The sequence below is a fragment of the Haliotis rufescens genome, unplaced genomic scaffold, assembly GCF_023055435.1.
Source record: "Haliotis rufescens isolate VD_foot unplaced genomic scaffold, xgHalRufe1.0.p SCAF_2, whole genome shotgun sequence".
In the NCBI taxonomy this organism is placed as follows: domain Eukaryota; kingdom Metazoa; phylum Mollusca; class Gastropoda; order Lepetellida; family Haliotidae; genus Haliotis; species Haliotis rufescens.
In genome coordinates, this window is record NW_025963890.1 from 42,858,712 (window position 1) to 42,884,103 (window position 25,392).

The window sequence follows — 25,392 nt, forward strand, 5'->3', positions numbered from 1 at the left end:
TGAGACTAAAACCACTAGTTTGCCTCATCAAGCCTCACTTATCTACTGCCGGCCATGATTCCCCACCCTGCCTTCCCCACTACACTAGATGCTGGTTACTCGTTGTCCAGGTTTTGTTCACAGTTGGCATAAAGTTTTTAAAGTGAGCTGTTTGTTTTTCTTTTGCAGGATAACTAATGTAACTAACACACAACACAAAGCTGTTTTGGTCGATATCACTTGACAATATCGTGTTACCGTTTGACAATATCAGGTTACCATTTGACAATGTCATTTTACCATTTGACAATGTGTTACCATTTGACAATGTCATGTTACTGTTTGACAATGTTGTTACTGTTTGACAATGTTGTGTTACCATTTGACAATATCAGGTTACCGTTTGACAATGTTGTGTTACCGTTTGACAATGTCTTGTTACCATTTGACAGTGTTGTGCTCACTGACTTGGTTGATGTATGTCATCAATCCCAATTGCATGGATAAATGCTCATGATATTAATCACTGGATTGTCTAGTCCAGACTCCATTATTTACACACAGTCGTCATATAGCTGGAATATTGCTGAGTGCGGCATTAAACAACAAACCAACCAAACCAACAATGTTGTGTTACCATTTGACAATGTTGTGTTACCATTTGACAATGTCGTGTTGCCATTTGACAGTGTGACCATTTTGTTTCTTTCTGGGTTATGAATTTGGTTTATTTGATCTGTTACCATGGTAACTCGTCCTAACCTGTGTGCAGCAGTAAACACTCTCCCTTTGTGTTTCACAATATCAGTTCGATGGTACATAAACTGAAAGTGTACTGCAGGTGAAACATGCTTGGCTGAGATGTTCCTATATTAATAGGTACAAAATTGCGGATATGACATCAGCCCTGGAGGGTGTGACCTTTAACCTTAGTTACATTACTAATAGGGGGCACGGGTGGCACAGTGATTCGCTGTGCAGAGTTGCGTCCCTTGGAGCATGCCAGAAACCTATGATTGTGGGTTCAAATCCCGGTTCACCCCGATTATGTTTCTAGGTTTGTCAGGACCATACCCGTGCTTGTGGGTTTCACTGAAGTGATAAACGTCTGAGACCTACATCACTTCAGGCTTTCCTCCCACATTAAGCTGACACGCCGCGATATAACTGGAATACTGTTAAAAGCGGCGTTAAACCCAACTCGCACACACACATTACTAATAAGTCAGTTTGGAAGTTGAAACCTTGGTTGAGTATATTGTTTGAAACACCTGTAAAATATCTGCTCTTGAATGTCAAATCTTTGAGGTAGAATGGTTAAATGTTGTTTTTCAAGATTATTTCACATCTAGTTTCTGAAATGAACATATCTTACGGAAAAAACAGTTGATAAGTTATCTTTATCAAAGGTAATAAAAAGGAGCACAGAGACTCTCTTCATTTTCTGATGCTGATACTGCAGTAATCTAGATTTGCCAAACTTTATAGACTTGCATAGGCTGTATTGAATATATTTGTAGACTTAGGCTGGTTTTATGGTGCTACTTCACTGAGATTCCACACCGAAGTTTAACATGGATACCCCACTCAGACACAGTATACTGACTCCGATCTGACCAGTCCCTTTATCCTAATGTGGAGCGTCATGCAGAAAAAACAAATACCATACTTTAACATCTACATTATCAGTTTCAAGTCGATGTACAGCAAGATGTAACAATTTATGTTCACAAGATTGTGGCGGAATCAATGGCCAAGTTTGAATGGCGTCACACAACTTGCAGAGGCATTTTCCATTTTTCTAGACCGGTATCAGCCTTACCTCTGTGGTATTCTCTTGTTTGTTTTATTGGCTTGTTTGGGGATATATCATGCTTGGAAAATTTCTATATAATTTAGCTATGACTATAAATAACACTGCTTTGTTGGGAAGTTAATGGTAGGCGTCGAGCTCCTGCAAATGGTAATGCTCTGAAAAGACCCAATCCTTCAAACATTTGAATCTCAAATTCCACATTATGTTGACTTCTTAAATATTTTGTGATGCACGTTCCCTTGGTGATTAATTGGTTGTTTGTTTACTTCAAGCCTCTTCATTGTTCACTGGTGAAAAAACAACCTTTCAAGTTGTATATCCTAGTTCAGTTCATCATCATGTTTGCTATCTTAGAAATTACTTTTTGTATAAAAATTGTCTTATTTTTTTTTTAGATAATCATCTTTCTTTGTTCTTGCCATTTAAGCAGTGTATGAGCCTAATATTGTAAAACTTTCTTACTCCTTTCAAATTGCCTTGAGCCACTTGGGTATAGAGCTTTTAATGCAGTGATACATGACACCCTCCATTAAGCTCCATACATCCACTGCTGCTAGGAGTCTACGTCATCGTGTTGGATAAGGCACCCACACTTCGGTGTATGTTTTCATCTATATTTTGGACTGGAAGCTTAAAAGCTTCTTGTTTAAGATACTCTTGAGTAGGTAAAGTAAGCCATTGATATTAATGTAGTTAGGAATTTTTCATTGATGTTTCAGTCCTGAGATGATGGTTGATGTTTCAGTCCTTATCTGGTGGTTGATGTTTCAGTCCTTATGTGGTGGTTGATGTTTCAGTCCTTATATGCTGGTTGATGTTTCAGTCCTGATCTGTTGGTTGATGTTTCAGTCCTTATGTGGTGGTTGATGTTTCAGTCCTTATATGCTGGTTGATGTTTCAGTCCTTATCTGTTGGTTGATGTTTCAGTCCTTATGTGGTGGTCAATGTTTCAGTCCTTATCTGGTGGTTGATGTTTCAGTCCTTATGTGGTGGTTGATGTTTCAGTCCTTATATGCTGGTTGATGTTTCAGTCCTGATCTGTTGGTTGATGTTTCAGTCCTTATGTGGTGGTTGATGTTTAAGTCCTTATATGCTGGTTGATGTTTAAGTCCTTATATGCTGGTTGATGTTTAAGTCCTTATCTGGTGGTTGATGTTTAAGTCCTTATATGCTGGTTGATGTTTAAGTCCTTATCTGGTGGTTGATGTTTCAGTCCTGAGATGCTGGTTGATGTTTCAGTCCTTATGTGGTGGTTGATGTTTCAGTCCTTATGTGGTGGTTGATGTTTAAGTCCTTATATGCTGGTTGATGTTTAAGTCCTTATATGCTGGTTGATGTTTAAGTCCTTATCTGGTGGTTGATGTTTCAGTCCTGAGATGCTGGTTGATGTTTCAGTCCTTATGTGGTGGTTGATGTTTCAGTCCTTATGTGGTGGTTGATGTTTCAGTCCTTATATGATGGTTTATGTTTCAGTCCTGATCTGGTGGTTGATGTTTAAGTCCTTATATGCTGGTTGATGTTTAAGTCCTTATATGCTGGTTGATGTTTAAGTCCTTATCTGGTGGTTGATGTTTCAGTCCTGAGATGCTGGTTGATGTTTCAGTCCTTATGTGGTGGTTGATGTTTCAGTCCTTATGTGGTGGTTGATGTTTCAGTCCTTATGTGGTGGTTGATGTTTCAGTCCTTATATGGTGGTTGATGTTTCAGTCCTTATCTGGTGGTTGATGTTTCAGTCCTTATGTGGTGGTTGATGTTTCAGTCCTTATGTGGTGGTTGATGTTTCAGTCCTTATGTGGTGGTCGATGTTTCAGTCCTTATGTGGTGGTTGATGTTTCAGTCCTTATATGGTGGTTGATGATTCAGTCTTTATATGGTGGTTTATGTTTCAGTCCTGATCTGGTGGTTGATGTTTAAGTCCTTATATGGTGGTTGATGTTTAAGTCCTTATCTGGTGGTTGATGTTTAAGACCCTATATGGTGGTTTATGTTTCAGTCCTGATCTGGTGGTTGATGTTAAAGTCCTTATATGGTGGTTGATGTTTCAGTCCTGATCTGGTGGTTGATATTTCAGTCCTTATATGGTGGTTGATGTTTAAGTCCTTATCTGGTGGTTGATGTTTAAGTCCTTATATGGTGGTTGATGTTTAAGTCCTTATATGGTGGTTGTTGTTTCAGTCCTTATATGGTGGTTGATGTTTCAGTCCTTATGTGGTGGTTGATATTTCAGTCCTTATGTGGTGGTTGATGTTTAAGTCCTTATCTGGTGGTTGATGTTTAAGTCCTTATATGGTGGTTGATGTTTAAGTCCTTATCTGGTGGTTGATGTTTAAGTCCTTATATGGTGGTTGATGTTTCAGTCCTTATGTGGTGGTTGATGTTTCAGTCCTTATATGGTGGTTGATGTTTCAGTCCTTTTCTGGTGGTTGATGTTTCAGTCCTTATATGGTGGTTGATGTTTCAGTCCTTATGTGGTGGTTGATGTTTCAGTCCTTATGTGGTGGTTGATGTTTCAGTCCTGAGATGCTGGTTGATATTTCAGTCCTGAGATGCTGGTTGATATTTCAGTCCTGAGATGCTGGTTGATATTTCAGTCCTGAGATGCTGGTTGATATTTCAGTCCTGAGATGCTGGTTGATATTTCAGTCCTGAGATCATGAAGATGCTGATTGATATTTCAGCTCTTATATGGTGGTTGATGTGAGAATCGAATGCTTTCCCAAAATATGAATGTGAATTTTATCTGAATTTGAACCTGCAGGAAGAGAGATTAAGAAATCTTTTTGTTGATGTAGGATGGCAATGTGCGGTAAAACATCAAGGTAATTGACAATTAAAGTTGAGATCTTGAGTTCTGCGCTGCATATTGATTTGGTCTTTTGCCCTTTCCTATAGAAATGCAAATTTAACACTGTATTAAAATTGAAAAACACCCATTTATTAGACGCTGTGTTTGAGATATCTGGATCTGCATGATGTGTTGACATGATCGCATGTTAAAGTCACGATGTCGTCGGAGCTAGGAGCGGAGACATCAACAAGAGGAAATGAGACGTCCTCGTGGGTTTTGTTCACGAATAAATCAATTCTTGATATTGACAGTTTTTGCGGAATGTTTTGAGAACTTTGAAGCATATGGAATAATTTGACGAGGGACACTTAGTGTAAGAGTTCTGTGTTTGTAAAAGGCCACGACGATACACATGGCTTGTGATATGATATATTTGTCAATAGTCAGGTTGTAATAGCTTGTACAACACGTGTGATGGTTGGTCGGAGCTGTATTTACACATTTGTTGATCGTACAATAAAACACTGCAGGGAGAATAAACCATGAGAGGCGCTTGTGTAATAAACAACGACCTTGAGTCGTTTATTTCTTATATGAGATATCAACATTATGTACAGCCTCTTTAAGGATGTTGAAAAAATGTACAAGCTTTAAAAATATTTAGCCAAATTTTAGTAATGATGACTTGTTCAATAGAATCCGACTTGGAAATGTCAGATGAGTCCATTTTACGAACATGTGGGTTAAGTTTTGTATTTCCCGCATATTCACACAATCCTCACGTCGATTATCTGTACCCTCTTTGCCCAATACCGATTCTCATATCTCACCAAGTTTGGGATGTGATCGTTTGGCCGCTGCGTTTATCTGCATGGACCAGCTACATCTAGAAGGAACAACTTACTTGACACTTCACTCTAAAAAATAACCTTGTCCAATATATGACATCATCAAGTTGCGAGCACACATTCGAATCTTTAGAAATGATGTCACGATAGAACAATGTTTTATCGTGAAATAAACCACGCTTTGTTTTTCATTGTTCTCTGCAATTTATCGCGTAGCTGTCTTATTTAAGTTGTTCTTATTGAAAACATTCACTTGTATTGATGTGTGCTGTCAATGGTGTGTGTGTTCACTTGTGGTAACTGCAGTATTAAACTCTTCTTCCTGTGTGCCTGTGGCTGCAAGTAGTGTGCGTGGTCACTTGGCATGAGCAGCCCCATTGCAGTCAACTTACACACTGCTGCCACGATCAATGACCTTTTAAGGCGGTAACTAACAATGCCAGGAAAGTGATGGTGCCGTCGCCACGGTAATGAGGATGGATGGGAGGGAGAGGTGCTGACACTAGCACCTCTGATATGTCAGTCTGGTGGGATTCCAAGACATTCCTCAGCCTTAGAAATTTGATGTTAGATTTATTTTTTTCGAATGCAGGATTGTGTGAGCAGGAAAAGGCTCTCTGAATCAATAGCGTTTTGCTTTTTGAAGAGTTCTGTAGCATGTTTGCCAGTGGGAATCTATTGTGTGGAAGGTGTGCCAGGATGTAGACAGATCCTGGTACATGAAACTTTCTTGCATGTTTGCATGTTTGCATGAGTGTGTACCGGTACTTTAATGTTGCTTTGATGCCTGGCATGGATAAACCTTAAATACTGTATTCGACATAATAAGCGCCCCGTCCTAATAAGCGCCCACGGCGATATTTGCTCATATATTGGCTAGTGAACAATCACAATTAACATCCCTTCCAATTGATCATTGTACACAAGACTTATTTATTCGTGTATAATACGCACTCGTGTGTTATGTGCACCCTTAATTATGGGCAATTAAATTCCGAAAAAAATATCTGTCTTGTATAATACGCACAGACTTTTCTTCTGTATAATTTCAGGCTGTCAGCATAAACCACGAAATTTACGATCTTTTCAACTCTCTTTTCTTTTCTCACCAAACTTATATTCTAATAAGAGCCCCTATTTCTAATTTTGAGAGCGCCCTGGGCGCTTATTACGTCGATTGCAGTAGCTTCTCAGACAGCATCTGAAGATCAATGGCGTAGCTACCAAATGGCACAAAAAGCAAGTGCTTACACTTTGAAATTGTTACAAAAATAAAATAATGACGAAAAAGGTACGTTTAGTGTATTCTTCTTTCAGTCGTTTGTTTATCGTTACATGATCTTTTGTTAATTTGAAGGTTGACCCGCCTACCATTGTCAAAATTGTTGAATTTTTACGATGTTGTTTGGTTGTTACATTTCTTTTACCCTTTTCGTGAAGACCTAGTGTCATAATTGATTTTCAGTGGTCCATTCATGTAATTTTCACAGCTATTTTGTCCTTTACGCCAAATGGAACCTGTTTCCGTGGATAATTTACAGTGGTTATTCTCTTGCATTGACAATTTATATTTTATGAGGATATCTGGGTTTGATCACAATGATGAAACCGTTTGGTCCTTACAATGTACAGAACGTGTTGAGGATATTTTGATTTCAACGCGTGAAGATCCGGGTTAGAATAGGTCTTCAGCAACCCATGCTTCCCATAAAAGGCGACTGTGCTTGTCGTAAGAGGCGGGATCGGGTTGTCAGGCTGGCTGACTTGGTTATCATCGTATCCCAATTGAGTGGGTTGAAGCTCATGATGTCAATCACTGGATTGTCTGGTCCAGACTCGATTATTTACAGACCACCATCATATAGCTGGAATATTGCTGAGTGCAGCGTTAAACAACAAACCAGCAAGCGAGGATATATTACATGATGTCTGTTTTAGATATGTTGCACTGGCCTGCTTGTGTTTGATAAGCGTTATTAGTGTTAAGAAAAATACATACTGTAATATGATTGCTAACATTTTAATTTCTCCTAGCTATGCCCCTGAAGATACTCAACTATTTCTAGAGATTTACACAGCTTTCCTCCCTTTGTATACGGTACTGGTTATTTGTTATAGGGTTGTGTGATTTTTCTAAGGACTGTATCATATTTTGTGCCCCCACCCCTGCAATACACCCCGCCCCCCTCACCCGTTTACATGTAACATGTTTTCATGACCCCACCCCCATAATAAATATCAGTTATAGCAAATGCCTAAAATTCAAATTTATAATTTAAAACAAAATTTAAAAAAAATGGAACTGTTTCATTTTTTCTGGCCACACCACCATATAGTTATGATAGTTTTTTGCAACCCTACCTCTTTTGCTGTGTCATTAATTCATGACCCCCCTATAATATATGACTCCCCTATAATATATGACACCCCCCTGTAATATATGACCAGTCCCTAACTCGCCTGTACAGTGTCCTGCTAGAACCAATCTAGACTTTTTATTGATATCCCGTAAAAATAAACCACATACTGATGACGTCATTTAATTTAGAAACAAATCTATTCCATGCCCAAATGCGAGCATTCACTTGTTCTTTTATCTGCTCATTTTGTTTGATAAGACGACGGCGTGTAATAAAATGGACCAATCAAGCAAATTAACAGTTATCCATCATTGAGTTCACTGTAATGTTCAGTATTTAATTCACGGAATCAATAGCGGGGCAGCTGGGTCCTCTGTCTCCTGTCTGCCAACCTAGCAGGCATTATTGGCGCTAGTCAAATAGTTCCAACCAATGTTCATAGTTAAGGGACTGCCTCCGTGGTCTAGTGGTAGAGCGTCCGTCCGGAGAGCGGAAGGTCCAGCGTTCGATCCCTGGCCGCGTCATACCAAAAGACGTTAAAAGATGGTACTTGTTGTTACCCTGTCTGGCGCTCGTCATTAAGGGCTAAAACAAGGACTGGTCGGCTCGGAGTCAGTATACTATGTCTGAGTGGGGTATTCATGTTAAACTGCGGCATGGTATCTCAGTGAGCTAGCACTATAAATCGGCATCAGTCCGGACTAGTACAAGCAGCCACACAAACACGCACACGTACATGCACGTCGCTATATAAGTGCAATAACCTTGGACGCGACGTTAAGCCCCATTTCACCTAACCTCATAGTTAAGGTATCCATAGGAAGGTCTTCCTGTATAATCTCATTTTAGCCCAGGGCCACGTTCCACAAAGCAATCTTAGCGCTACGATTGCCGTAAGTCAGTGATAAAGAATGGGAGTTACGATCGACTTAGCGCTAAGATCGCTTTGTTGAACGTGGCCGAGGACTTATCACAGTTTCTACAGCTGACCTTCATTTTTCATTTACAATATTTGGTTAAGGGACATTGGCACCAGACAGCCATTAATCCAAATTTATAGAATTGTTTTGGTATCTATAGATTGTTCATTTTAGGACAGATTAAGAAGAAAGGTCATCAATATATGTGACCGACCAGGAGAAAAGGGACCTTATCGGTCCTAGGATACAATTGTGCAGTGATGTCATAAAGATGTTTGACGTCAGCTTGCTTCAGTGAAGATTACCATGTTTGCAGACTGTACAATAAATCTTATCTTTCTCTCGTTAGTTCATAATGTAATAAAAACATAATTTCAAAACCTTTCATCAAACATTATGTCTAAAAACTGCAATTATTGCATAAACAGTTATAAGTCCGAAATTGAAAAATATAATGAAAAGTCAAAATGTGATATTCACCCATGAGGTGCTATATCTCCAGGTGGGTCATAAATAATGTTTATCCCGAGGTCATCATACATGTATCAGGAGAGTTATTTTTAGTTGTTTTGACACTGCATATTACACTGCAGTAAAAACATTTATTCACCGATAAAACAAATAATATGTGAGATGTATGTGTATTTGTCACTTATTTGATAAAGGTACAAGCACCAGTACCGAAACATCGCATTGAAAAATAAAAATGAAATCCATGTCCGCTCCATCTTTATTGATACTACAGCATCTACAATGCCACTTAAGCTGTTATGTGGGGGGCATGGGTGGCTCAGTCGCCTAAGGTGCCACAATTCGCTGTGCAGAGTTGAGTCCCTTGGAAACCTATGATTGTGGGTTTGAATCCCGGTTATGTTTCTAGGTTTGTCAGCACCATACCGAGCTCGTGGGTTTCACCGAAGTGGTAATCGTCTGAGACCTGCATCGCTTCGGGCTTTCCTCCCACATTAAGCTGACAGGACGTGATATAACTGGAATACTGTTAAAAGTGGCGTTATACCCAACTCACTCACTCACTAAGACGTTATGTTTTTATTGGAGCTGACCAACTGCTGCAGCATGTTCTGTTGTTGAACACATGTAATTGAGGACTTCAAGACACTAACAGTTTTGTTTGGTTGACGTGGTGGAAACCCCCAGACTCACCAAGGTCATTAGTGCATGTGTTTAAGTGATATCCTTGCCGACAGTCTCACACACGCCAGAGGGTCGTGATTCAGTTAGGTAAAGGTCAGTTTAGTTAATTGCTAGTTGTGTATAAGTCATGGCTTGTCATGTTGATCAGAAAACACAATCAGAAAAGCATTTGTCAAGATATACTCGGAATTCACTTCAAGGTCTTTTTATGGTGTGATAAACGGTGCTCTTGTGTTATGTAAGAAGATGTGATAAATAGCTGAGATATCACTTTTTCACACCATAGAAAGATATTATAACACTATTGTTCATATTGTAAAAAGATGAGATATTACTTTTTTCACACTATAAATAGATACATTAACACTGTTTTTCATATTGTAAAAAAGATGAAGATAACTCTGTTGTTCATATTTTATGAAAAGGTGAGATAACATTGTTTATCACACTGTAAAAAGATGACATGTCCTTTTTTTCACACTAAAAAGATATGATAATACTGTTGTTCACATTGTAAGAATATCAGATAACACTGTTTATCGGACACTGTAAGAAAGTGAGATATCACTTTTTCACACTGTAAAAAGATAAGATAACACCATTGTTCGTATTGTAAAAATGATGCAATAACATTGTTTATCATACTGTAAAAAGATAAGATAACACTGTTGTTCACATTGTTAAAATGATGCGATAACATTGTTTATCATACTGTAAAAAGATAAGATAACACTGTTGTTCACATTGTTAAAATGATGCGATAACATTGTTTATCATACTGTAAAAAGATAAGATAACACTGTTGTTCACATTGTGAAAATGATGCGATAACATTGTTTATCATACTGTAAAAAGATAAGATAACACTGTTGTTCACATTGTTAAAATGATGCGATAACATTGTTTATCATACTGTAAAAAGATAAGATAACACTGTTGTTCACATTGTGAAAATGATGCGATAACATTGTTTATCATACTGTAAAAAGATAAGATAACACTGTTGTTCACATTGTAATAATGATGAGATAACATTGTTTATCATACTGTAAAAAGATAAGATAACACTGTTGTTCACATTGTAATAATGATGAGATAACATTGTTTATCATACTGTAAAAAGATAAGATAACACTGTTGTTCACATTGTTAAAATGATGCGATAACATTGTTTATCATACTGTAAAAAGATAAGATAACACTGTTGTTCACATTGTTAAAATGATGCGATAACATTGTTTATCATACTGTAAAAAGATAAGATAACACTGTTGTTCACATTGTTAAAATGATGCAATAACATTGTTTATCATACTGTAAAAAGATAAGATAACACTGTTGTTCACATTGTTAAAATGATGCGATAACATTGTTTATCATACTGTAAAAAGATAAGATAACACTGTTGTTCACATTGTTAAAATGATGAGATAACATTGTTTATCATACTGTAAAAAGATGAGATAACACTTCTTACAATGATGTATTCTCATGATGTCAAACACTGGATTGTCTGGTCCAGTCTCGATTATTTTCAGACTGCCATTATATGGCTTGAATATTGCTGTGTCTTTTGTTAAACAACAAGCAAACAAACAAACAAACATCATTAGTCATGATACATCCTTCTGGAAATTTGATTCAGGTCTTATGATGTGATGTTCACGGGGCACACCAAGATAAGATTTGTCCTCCGTGGGGGCACTGGTGGCTCAGTTGTCTAAGGCACCACAATTAACTGTTCACTGCTCTGTCCAATAAAATGTCTGACACCTAGGATCTTGGGTTTGAATCTCAGTTAGTCCTGATCATGTTCTACGCTTGTCAGCACCATACCCACGCTCGCAGGTTTCCCCAAAGTGGTAAACGTCTTAGACCTGCATCACTTCAGCCTTGCTCCTACATCAAGCTAACGCTGTGATATAACTGGAATACAGTTCAACTCACTGACTCTCTAGAATCATAACTGTGGTCATATGGCTGAAATATTGCTGAGTGCAGCATTAAAGAACAAACAAACAAACAAACAAACAAACAAACAAACATTAACATTGGCTGTGTCTATTTTATTAGGGTAATAGATTCATCAGTTACACTTGGATTGCCGTTATGGAACTGAAATTCTGTCTAAAAATATAGGTCTTCTGATGTTCACGAGGCACGCTATGAAGGCTGTCATTGTGCACTGAATACTTACTTTCAAAATTTAAAACACTTTTTCCACATCACAGACAACTTTCATGATCTGTTTCATCGATGCAAGTACAGTATTTGGTCTGAGGCACACTATGAAGACTGTTGTAACAAATGTTCTATTTGGGATAACACTTTCTTAGTAAAGTACAGATTCTCATACTTTTGGGGGTTCAGTCCCATCCGGCATTCCAACCCACACTGCCAGAGTGAGGCACCTAATCGTCACTTGTTACTTTCAAAACATTTTCTACATCACAGACAACTTTCATGATCTGTTTCATCGATGTAAGTACATCATTTGGTCTGAGGCACACCATGAAGGCTGTCATCGTGAACTGAATTATAACTTTCAAAATTTAATATACGTTTCACTTCACAAACAACTTTCGTGATCTGTATCATCGATGTAAGTACATCATTTGGTCTGAGGCTGCAGAGTGTCAATAATTCTACAACAATAATGGCAAATTACTTTTTTCAAAATGTCAGGGAATTATGTTCATGGAATATGAGTCTCGAGTCTGATGGACGGAAACATATTTCTAGACAGTTGTAGGCGTACAGCTTCATTAGCTCCATACATTTATCCTAATTCATAGAAGCCTGCCTCCATCGGTCTACATCTGCTGCTGAAGCGGGCAACTGCTCACTCTCCTAGGACAAGTACCTCCGGGCTGACAATTAGACTCTGACATTTCCCCCGTGTCAATTTTCGCCTTTATTTTCGCTTACCTTTAACTAAAAACGTTGCCTTGAGTCATCCAAGAAGAGTTTGACGTCAGACAATTGCAGCATGGTTGGAGTGAACATCAATTGTTTTGCTCACTAGGTTCAGTGATCAGTGGAACTATGGACGCAATTTATGACCAGATGAAGGGAAGATAACTCTAATTGTTACCTCTTTTTCAAGAACGCCATGATCATGGAATCAATAAAACAATTCTTTCCAGTGGGTTTATTTTCGCTTTTGATGGGGTTTATATTCACTTGAAAGATTTTAGTTTTTAACCATGGATAACATTTTTGCTCCGTTGGGTCCTGCTATAGTGTTTGGTAGTGAAAGGGAAGGGTACGTTGCCCGGATCAGGCTTGTGACTGACCTGCGACTGAGTCAACAGGATATTATTGTAATCCTGCACCATGCTGTTAAAACTTGTTTTTATTCATCAAATTGTGGTTTTCACTTTTCCTGAATAGAGCTGGAAATTGATATTGATGTTTTTTATAGTTTTTATATTGGATCCTGCATTGTGAGATTATTGTCTGCCACTGATGGGTTGTGAAGATGCTAATGAGAGATGCTGTTTGATCGGGGCTCCACATGCCGTGCTGTGTGAAACTGAAACATTGCAGTGATTAATCTGGACCTGCTCAGAAGCCGATATTCGGCCCCAAGTCTGCAGCAGTCGACATTGTGAATTCCAAATTTGAATTTAATAATTCTCTATTCCTCATACTCTTGGAAAATAAGATCATTAAAATCAGGGTTAGCTGCACAGCTACTCTCCTCCTCTTACCTCAGTGGGGCAGTGGCTGTAGCCGAGTGGTTAAACCGTTTGCTTGTCATGCTGAAGACGGACCGCCTCCGTGGTCTAGAGGTAGAGCGTCCGCCAGGAGAGCGGAATGTCCGGGGTTTGATCCCCAGCCGCGTCATACCAAAAGACGTTAAAAGATGGAACTTGTTGTTACCCTGTCTGGCGCTCGGCATAAAGGGGCTAAAACAAGGACTGGTCGGCTCAGAGTCAGTATACTGTGTCTGAGTGGGATATTCATGTTAAACTGCGGCATGGTATCTCAGTGAGCTAGCACTATAAATCGGCATCAGTCCGGACTAGTACAAGCAGCCACACAAACACATACATGTACATGCATGTCGCTATATAAGTGCAATAATCTTGGACGCGACGTTAAACCCAATTTCACCTCACTTCATGCTGAAGACCCAGGTTCGATTCCCAGGATGGGTACAATGTGTGAAGCCCATTTCTAGTGTCTCCCACGGTGATATTGCTGGAATATTGCTAAAAGCGACATAAAACAGTACTCTCACTCACTCACTCACTCACTCACTACCTCTTACTCACTCACTCACTCACTCTGACCTCAGTGTTGCAATAGAAGGATGCAGGAAGAACAACACAAGACCAGATTGTTTAGCGCATGTCAGGGCTCAAAATTACTAGTTCCGCGGTTCCTGCGGCACACCTAGAATAGGAAATGAGAGGCTTGAATTTTATGTACAGTGCCTCGTGGGCACGGCCATTTTTGTTAAAACTGCCTCCATTAATTACTATTTCATATCTTGACAAAATAAAACTGTGAAATGAAAGGGCGTTCCCAATTCGTTGCTTGTAACCCTATCGCTAAACGACTTCCTGTTGTAAATCCAATGCATCGGCAATATTCTTTGATTTCCGTTGAATGTTGATACAAACGTTTGAGGAGATGTTCAAGATTGCATGAAATACATTTGAACGTACTCGCTTCTTTCCGTAATTTTGACAGAATATCTCGAATATTACATAGGCCCTGCATTTTGAAGGTAATCTTGTCTTTCCGTTTTTGACAGATTATCGTGCTTTTCAAACGGAAGTAGTTATTCATGTTGACTGTTGTGAAAAACCTAGCAGACAATCGCTATTTGTTAAAATGGAAGTCTAAAAAGAAAAACTCCATATTATGTTATTTCTTCAATCCTATTGCTGTAACTTCTAATAATGTTACTGCAGACTACGAGCAAGGAAAATAGACTATGTTGCAGAGTGCTAGAGCTCACATTGAAATTGGAAAAATCTCTGAGAAGCAAATATTGAATGCTGACACGAGTGACGTGTGTGAAAGTACAGATTAACAAAAGCCAAACTTTTCTAAACAAAAGCCAACATGATACATTCCCAGTAACTTGGCTCTTCCAAAATACAAATCATGGTTAATATGTGACAGGAAAAAATAATAATAATGTTTTGCAAAATTTGCAAAGAGTATGGTCAACCAGTTGAAAAATATGTAAAAAAAATCTTTTAATGGTTTAAGATGTTTCAGAACCAGCAATCTTGAAACACATTTATATCATTAAAAATTTTGATCTGATGGATTAGCTGCCTTTTTTTATAATTATTGGATAATATAGACAAGGCACACCTAGATTAGAAATGGCACACCTGAAAAACAGGTCCATGGCCAGTGGCCTTGGGCACTCCTGATTATTTTTTTCAAGCCCTGCTTGTATATTTGTGTGCTAATTCATTCCTATTCAGCACTATATTTACATTACATCATCTTACATGTTTATATTTGACCCGTGAAGATCCGGGTTAGAATAGGTCTTCAGCAACCCATGCTTGTCGTAAAAGGTGACTATGCTTGTCGTAAGAGGCGACTAATGGGATAGGGTGGTCAGGCTTGCTGACTTGGTTGATGCATGTCATCGACTCATCGTATCCCAATTGCATGGATCGATGCTCATGATGTCAGTCACTGGATTTTCTGGTCCAGACTCGATTATTTACAGACCGCCGTCATATAGTTGGAATATTGCTGAGTGTGGCGTTAATCAACAAATAAACAAACAAAATATGTGTATATTCAGTGATAGACAATATCATTGTCTCTCTCAACCAAGTTGAGAGAATCTTTCTATGTGTACTAATTTATGAACATTAGCTAATTTGAGTTGGCAGGCAAAGTGGTATTCGAACAGCTTGAACCATATCTGCTGGGACTGACACTTTGCGTGAACATGGTGCCCCTTTAAATATGATTGATTAGATACCAGCAGAGACAGGTGAAGATCCAGGTTAGAATAGGTCTTCAGCAACCCATGTTTGCCTAACGGAATCGGGTGGTCAGGCTTGCTGACTTGGTTCATGTCATTGTATCCCAGTTGCGTAGATGGACGCTCATGATGTCAATCACTGGATTGTCTGGTCCATACTTGATTATTTACAGACCGCCGTCATATAGCTGGAATATTGTTGAGTGCAGCGTTAAACAACAAACAAACAAACAAACAAACAAAGATACCAGCAGAGGTATAATTTAGCAATAGCAACATGTTATATAAAACAACCGATGATATAGAAGTAAATAGTTATAAAATAACACTGACCATGTAAGTGTGTTATAAAACTGTAATCAACATTATGCCGATTTCACTTTTACCTCATTAGCGATGTTACCTGTTGTACTCGTTAACAATGTTACCTGTGTCGACATACTTGTCGTCCTGACCGGCCACCTGACCAATGTCCAGCTGTCCATTATATGATGAATGGGTGTGTCTCTTTGTTCTCATGTTTCACTTGATTGTCCCCCATTGATCTGCGTGATGGTTAACCCTTCTGGTGTGCGAACCTGCCATTGACCTGTGTCCAGAATCCACTGAGATCACACAGAGGAAGGACGTCAATAATTAATCTCCCTGTTTATCCAAATTGATAATGCATTTCCCTTAATGAAGACTTGCTGTTCAGAATATTTTGGAGTTGAATTTCTATGACATTGAAAACGAAGAGCTGGCATCATAAGGGTTAAAGGTAAGTGAGTTGGACATAGTCTTTGTTTGACACAGAAAACTATGTTCTGTTTTTTTTATGAATATGAAAGTAAGTGTTGTTTTTGTGTAGCTGTGAGTGGAGCTCTCAAAATTAGAAAGAGGGGGCTCTTATTAGAATATAATTTTGGTGAAAGAGTTGAAAGATTGTAAATTTTGTGGTTTATGCTTATAGCCTGAAATGATACTAAAGAAAAGTCTGTGCGTATTATACACGACAGATATATTTTTCCAGAATTTAATTGCCCGCAATGAAGGGTGCATATAACACACGAGTGTGTATTATACACAAATAAATAAGTCTTGTGTACATTGATCAATCTGAAGGGTGCTAATGTATTGGGATTGTTCACTAGCCAAAAAATGAGCAAATATCGCCATGGGCGCTTATTAGAGCGGGGTGCTTATTACGTCGAATACTGTTTTTCGTTTGCAATAAGTGTGAAATTAAGTGCAGAGGTATTCTTCTGAAAGGTTTTGAATGGTGCAGGGTGCCTATTGTAGTCACTGTCACTACTAAGGTAGATTTTGCCTCCTGTTTGAAACATCACCTCAGGTTATTGCCTTGTCCTGCACAATGACTGTGGAATATATGTTTTTTATGAAAACAAAACCAATCTAGATTTACATAAAAGAAAATCTAGCCAACTCGAGCCGGCTCATTACAGTCAGGAAAATAAATTGTGTGCATTTTAGAACCAACATCAGGAAAATTATTTGTTTGATTTTAGAGGAGAGAAATGTGATTAAGAAATGAAGACAAGTGGGAGTTGTTTATTGTACAGTGTACACAGCAGGGAGAATATACCGTGAGGTTATTGTGCGATAAACAACGACCATGGTTCGTTTTAACGTACAAATAGGTATCTACTTGTTATGGGTGACACAAAAATTCCAAGCATGTGGATGTTTATTTGGATGGCTGATCAGAGGGAAAGTAGTTCAGTGGTTGAAGTACCTGCCTGCCACTCCGTAGATGAAGTTTCAATTCCTAATAAGGGCACTGCATGTTGAATCTATTCTTGGTGTTCCCGTTTGGGATATTGCTTATATCTTGATGAGAGGTGTAAAACCATGCTCGCTTGCTCATTCACTCACTCACTCTTACTCACTCACTCAAGCTTGCTCACTCACTCACTCACTCAAGCTCACTCACTCACTCACGCTCACTCACTCACTTTAGGATGCAGTAACATTGACACCATATAATATATATATATATATATATCAATATCTCCTGATAATGTAGCAATGCTCCAAACTCCATACAGACCTAATTTTTCACCTTGAAAATATTGGCAAATCATTAGCCAAATTTCAGGCTAATATTTCCTACTTTTGTAAAACAAATGGCACTAATAGAATAATATAGACACAAACTTAATTATTTCTCTATGAATGTATTTGTTATACTTTTCAACAATGGAAGCACCCAAATATATGAGCGACTTTATAAGAGCACACTGCATACCAATCTCTAAGCTCAGGTAGCCAGCAACTGTCGTCCTTGCCAAAATCATGTCCCAGCACCTTTGGAGTTCGAACCTTTGTCAAAGCAGGACCATTACTGTATAACAAGCTTCCAGTTCATCTACGCTGTATTCAAGAACTACATCTCTTTGAGAATCAGCTGAAGACTGACTTCTGCAGACAGCCGTACCACTGAACCGCATGCCGGAGCTATTCCATCCTTAGCGTCTTTTGAGTAGTTGTCACAAACTTGAGACAGGCACTCTACAAACTTGGGCTGGGATGAGTCCAAATTTACTACCCGGATACCCTTTACCCAACCTGATCCGGGTACTAGCTGTATAGGTCTCAAGAGTTGGGTACAAAATGTTTGACTGGGGACTGCTTTACCAGAGCCCTGGCAAAAACTGTTTAGATACACGTATCAAACGATCTGGTCTTGCACACACTGAAGTTGACAGATGCTCTATCTTTACTCAAACATATAAATGTCAGATGGAATATGTGTTTAGTCAGAAAGAAATGCAAAGGTTAGCAACTTGTAGTGTAATCATGGAATTTTATTGTGGTCATTAAATAATAGTTTACAATTATCATTATTATTATTATTATTATTATTATTATTATTATTACCTGTCTGATTCATGTGTGTGTATACCTGAGTTACTCCCACCATTTCTTGTGCTTGGTTGACCCTTACCCACTTTCACCCAGGCTGCCTTAATATTTTTCCCTTACGAGCTGGAGTAACTACTACTACTACTACTACTACTACTACTACTGGGGCGGTTGGGTAGCCTAGTAGTTAAAGCGTTTGCTCGTCATACCGAAGACCTGGGTTCGATTCCCGACATGGGTACAATGTGTGAGGCCCATTTCTGGTGTCCCCCGCCGTGATATTGCTGGAATATTGCTAAAAGCGGCGTAAAACCATAATCACTCGCTCACTCACTCACTCACTACTAATACTACTACTGGTACAAAATAGGATGGCAATGGATAGTAACATCTACTGATTGAAATCTGTAACTGGTAACAGTTTGTGAATACAACATTTATTGTGTACAGTCTGCAATACTCTGTGTATTATTGATAAATGTAACAAGACTGGCACGTTATACAGTCAATACTTTTACAGTAAAATCTGCAATCAATGACACTGTATAGGGTCATACTTGAAGTGTATTGGCTGGGATAAGATAATCAATCAGACCTTGATGTATCCATTTGAATGTTGTAAGGAGGTCGTCATTGGCCAGCTGTCAGGGTGAGGGCACTACCTGTAATTGCTTCTTTACAAACCCCACATGGAGCCTGGAGCCTTGGTGGAGCCAATGAAGAGTGCCCTGTAATGAGACTGACAGCACCAACAGCTGCAGGCTCCATCATGGTGGCGCCAACTACTTCCTAGCGCTGACCATGTGGGATCACAGCATGAAGGTCGCTGTGAAGCTAGTGGTCATTTGAAAGGTCAAATTCTATCCCACTTTCCCTTGTCAATTAGTGACCATGCTGGACATCGTTACATGGACAGCCTTGTTGATGCCAGTAGGGTTCGGTCAGTGGCACCAATGGTTTGGAAGGCAATAATTTATCATGTCTTTGGTGTATATTTGGTTATCAAGTTTCTAAAGGGACGTTTGATATTCTATGGGGAGCCTGGCATTTTTGTGTGTGTAAATATCTAATCTGTAACTGAGGATTCTTGAAACAAAATAATTGGTCTTAGTATTTTACCAAGATACACTTGACATGCTGGATGTTGTGGGTCCCCACTGATCGTTTGGTTCCTCCCTTCACAGAAATGAATTGTATGTCTTAAAGCGCTGACTGAAAAACTAAATATAATGGTCAGCCCCTGTGCCTAGTGCATCACATGCCTGGTGTCAAGAAACACTGAAACATTTAACTGTTTTGTAAACTCTATATATTTAAACACTATCATCTGATGAATGATGCCAGAAAGCTTTAGGATTCAAATCTAGTTATGGCCAGGGATGTTTGTGTGAGACAGAATATTGTTCAGTGCCACAAGATCAGATAGTTGTCCCTGTGCCTAGTGCATCATATGCCTGCTGTCAAGGTATACACGGAAAAGCGAATTTCATTAAAATCAGACCATAGTTCTTGCTACCGCTAAACAAAGATCTGAGGACATCCCATTAGGGGTCACGTCAGAACGACCTTTCATCCGACCAATCAAAGCATCACTTACCAGATCATGAAAGTGAGAATTGGAATGTGATTTCTAATCATGCAACCTCGAAAAACTTTAACACGGGGTATTCCGAACAATAGTTACGGGCTTAACGTCTGAATCCATACAATCTAGACCATCTGTGAGCCATTCCAGAATGTTCTTTTGTTCAGGTTTCAAATTTTTAATTGAGAATTTGTCAAAATACGTTTCAAAGCGTAGTCGCCAATTTGAAATTAATGCCGTAAGCATGAGAACACTGCCTTCTGATTGGCTAATGTCGACTTCTTGTCATTCATTCAATTGGTTGGTCAAAGTTCGGGAAAGGTCTGTCTGATTTAAATCTGAAAACTTTCTGTCCATCATCAGATTACAATGTTCTATACAGTAAACTAAGGTTATAACGAACTCAAGGGCATCACTAGTTTTAGTTCATTATAACCCTAGTTCGTTATAAGCATATATACAGCAAATGGACAAGACCAAAAAACTGTTTCTTTTATCCATCAGTTGGCCATAAGCGTGTTTGTTATAACGTAGTTTACAATAGAACATTGTATTCTGATGACGGCCAGAAAGTTTTCAGATTCAGAACAAATGTTTTTGCCAGGAATTTATGTTTGAGCTGGAATATTGTTTCAGTGTCAAATGGTTGCCTAAACAGAGGCGGATATTGCGGAATGTAGATCCCGTTTAGAAGGCCTGAGTGGGTGACATTTTGAGACCTGATTGATAAAACCATCATTAGTCTCTGGTCAACTACCACGGAAATACTGGTGCCTTCTGGTCATGTTTGTCTGGTTGGCCACATTAATACCATCAGATCTGACATTTTGGCTTGTTGAGGCTTCTGATGAGGCGAGCCATACTTGGCTGGAGATATAATCAGGGTGTGTTGATGATGCAAGATTCCCTGGATGTCTCACAGACTCTGGACGACAAGTTAACCACCACCCCAATGTCTTCGCAAGTCCCATGCCATGTTGTTCCAACCGTCTCAGTATCACAGAATTGGGTTCTTTTACACTGTTGGTGTAATTTTGTTAAATTTTCTTTGAAAAATGTTCATGTTCATATGAAGTTAGTTTCATGATATATTTGATCGTGGTAAACGTCAGAGACCTGCATCACTTCGGGCTTTCCTCCCACATTAAGCTGACAAGCTGTGATATAACTGGAATACTATTAATAGTGACGTTAAACCCAACTCACTCACTCACCTAAAAGAACAGGTTTTACAACTTCAAATTCATTATGTTTTTGATAAATTAATATAGCAACTTGAGAGTTGAGGATTATACAATCAAAACAAATTCATGTTCAGTAAAATGATGTTTCATGTTTTTTTATGAAATGATAAATAAATCATTTGTCTGAATAAGAAATCACAGGAGAAGTAACATGGAGAAATGTTTTCCATATCACAGCGTCACAGTTAACAACCCCAGTCTCGTTATTTACTAGACCTATCACTGTCATTCATAGACCAGGTTAAACTCGGTCTTCAGCAACCCATGTTTGTTGTAAGAGGCGACCATGCTTTTCATAAGAGGTGACTAAGGGGATCGGGTAGTTAGGCTCGCTGACTTGATTGATGCATGCCATCATATCCCAATTGCGTAGAACAATGCTCATGATATCAATCACTGGATTGTATGGTCCTGACTAGGTTATTACAGACCGACGTCATATAGCTGGAATATTGCTGAGTGCAGCTTTAAAGCAACAGACAAGCAAAACAAAACTGTCATTCATGATAGACAGTTGCCTAGTCAGTCTGGGTCAGTGAATGACATCTAGGGCAGAGCACAGGCATCCGACTGAGGACATCACCAGTATTTTGTCATATTTTGGGGAAGCAATCCTGGCAAGCAAAGGACAGTTTCTAGTGACGGTCATCATGGTAGGTTTATCCACAACATTGCTATGAGATTCGTATTCTCAATTTGAAGGATGATGTGCCATGTTTTGCACATGTTGTCATCCTCAAATTACTTCAGAGAAAAGTATTAATCTTGTCTTCAACAGAAGTGTTTAATATTTTCTATTGTAAGCTTATGAATGACCCTGACCTGCTCTCAAAACAGGTCAAGGTTCATCAATGCTCTGTAGACTGTAGGATGTGCATGTTAAACTGCTGCATGATATCACAGTGTGATTGCACTATAAGATATAGAGTGAACAATATTCCAGGCATATCACAGCAGGGGACACCAGAAATGAGCTTCACCCATGTGGGAATTGAACACCGGTCTTCGACGTGACAATGAGCGCTTTAACCACGAGGCTACATCGGTAGAAACGTACAGTTTTGTCAACTAGTCCTTTTAATGATAACATGTATCAAACCCCTTATAAAAGGCAAATTTCTTCTCGTGCTTATGATACCTTAACTATTGGGCAGTTTGGCAAGTCTATAGGACTGGTGTCAATTTCTAACCCTGAGGGGGCAGTCGGGTAGTCTAGTGGTTAAAGCGTTCGCTCGTCACGCCGAAGACCCAGGTTCGATTCCCGACATGGGTACAATGTGTGAAGCCCATTTCTGGTGTCCCCCGCTGTGATATTGCTGGAATATTGCTAAAAGCGGCGTAAAACCATACTCACTCACTCTAACCCTGAGGCTACCCCACCGCCCGATGATATTGAAATCATGTTCATCAATGTTGCAAATACCTATCATCTTTTTTTTAAATTTTCTATTCCATCTTGTTTAGACTCTTTTCAATTTGTGGGACAAAAGTGCTGGCACAAATATCCTGAAGGCTTGATTGGTCCAAGTACGCTGTAACACACCTGTAACCTTCTGGCATCTGTGACTTGTAACATGCAATACTGGTATAAATAAGAAGGAAGTAAACTATAGCCACGTTCTGAACAATTAAAAAAAAATAAACTCAGTTACTTTTTGTAACAAATGTTGCGGAGCTGTGCAAGCTGTGTGTATCCTACAGGGATGTTGATGCGTGTCATGGACGACTTCAGCCTCCCTGTCTGACAGCCTCATCAACGCCCGTCCCAGCTCGCTCTCAATGAAATTAATACTTAAACTATTCTTCCTGTTCTTCCAACTTGTAATTGGTTTCACACCAGGTTTCTAATAATCTCATATTTTTTTATATTTTTTTTTAAATTTTCAATTTCTGTAATGTTTTTCATCCAAAATGGTCAGTTACCAGAGGCAACATTTGTGATACAGACATGCTTGTTGGTATGCACAATGTTGAAAGCTTTGCATCTTGAGTGTCTCTGGGAGACCAATTATCTTTCTTACAGATACATATAGGCTGGTTATACAGATTTAGGCCAATATGCCAAGATGAAGAGAGATTAAAATAGGTTTGTAGTCAGAATTGTCTAGCCAGCAGGACAAGATCACTTAAGAATTGAGTGTATTAGTTTGAAAACTAGGGACATTTCATGCCTTGTGCACTTCTTGTGCTTAGGCCACACATTTTTTATTTTTCGTTTCACGGGGCTGCTGTCCCTATTGAAATAAGGCCATTCTAAGAAACGCAAAAATATTTATGTTTATTATGTCTCCCACTTACTAGTGAGTGAGTGAGTACAGTTTTACGCCGCTTTTAGCAATATTCCAGCAATATCACAGCGGGGGACACCAGAAATGGGCTTCACACATTGTACCCATGTCGGGTATCGAACCCGGGTCTGCCAGCCCACTGAGATATATTATGCAGCAGTTTAACACAGACCACTCAGCCACAGCATACTGTGCCGACCACTCATTGTGTTATCCCCTTAATGCCGAGGGCCAGGCAGGGTAACAATAAGTACCATACTTTAATGTCTTTTGGTATGACGTGGCCGGGGATCGAACCCTCGACGTTCCTCTCTCTGGGCAGACGCTCTGTCCGCTAGGCCACTGAAGCTGTCGCATATGACGATGATGTTGGTTCGGGTTCTGCAAGAACCAGGATGTTACATGTTCTTGATGTACTGAGTTGGAAGTCGCAAGGTTTGTTCAGGATGCCATCATTGAGGTTATAATTGCCACTCTTATTTTCCAACCTATTTTGTATTTCTGCTTATATCCGATGAGATGGACCACCACATGCTCATGACGCAGTCGCAATCATATAGTCAGTTATGTACTCTGTACTCGGTCCATATGTCCAGTTGGCCTTCATAACTCGATACATATGTCCAGTTGGTCTTCATGTCTCCGTCCATATGTCCACCTGGCCTTCATGACTTGGTCCATATGTCCAGTTGGCCTTCATAACTCGATCCATATGTCCAGTTGGTCTTCATGACTCGGTCCATATGTCCAGTTGGTCTTCATGACTCGGTCCATATGTCCAGTTGGTCTTCATGACTTGGTCCATATGTCCAGTTGGTCTTCATGACTCGGTCCATATGTCCAGTTGGTCTTCATGACTCGGTCCATATATCCAGTTGGCCTTCATGTCTCCGTCCATATGTCCAGTTGGTCTTCATGACTCGGTCCATATATCCAGTTGGCCTTCATGTCTCCGTCCATATGTCCACCTGGCCTTCATGACTTGGTCCATATGTCCAGTTGGCCTTCATGTCTCCGTCCATATGTCCACCTGGCCTTCATGACTTGGTCCATATGTCCAGTTGGCCTTCATAACTCGATCCATATGTCCAGTTGGTCTTCATGTCTCCGTCCATATGTCCACCTGGCCTTCATGACTTGGTCCATATGTCCAGTTGGCCTTCATAACTCGATCCATATGTCCAGTTGGTCTTCATGACTCGGTCCATATGTCCAGTTGGTCTTCATGACTCGGTCCATATGTCCAGTTGGTCTTCATGACTTGGTCCATATGTCCAGTTGGTCTTCATGACTCGGTCCATATGTCCAGTTGGTCTTCATGACTCGGTCCATATATCCAGTTGGCCTTCATGTCTCCGTCCATATGTCCAGTTGGTCTTCATGACTCGGTCCATATATCCAGTTGGCCTTCATGTCTCCGTCCATATGTCCACCTGGCCTTCATGACTTGGTCCATATGTCCAGTTGGCCTTCATGTCTCCGTCCATATGTCCACCTGGCCTTCATGACTTGGTCCATATGTCCAGTTGGCCTTCATGACTCGATCCATATGTCCACCTGGCCTTCATGACTC

At 39.4% G+C, this 25,392-nt stretch overlaps 1 protein-coding gene across 4 annotated transcripts in view; it reads left to right on the forward strand.

Annotated features, from left to right (window-relative positions):
* Nucleotides 1–25,392, forward strand: part of LOC124149401 (dystrobrevin beta-like) — a 188,816-nt gene that overhangs the window by 107,103 nt on the left and 56,321 nt on the right. The window lies entirely within an intron of this gene.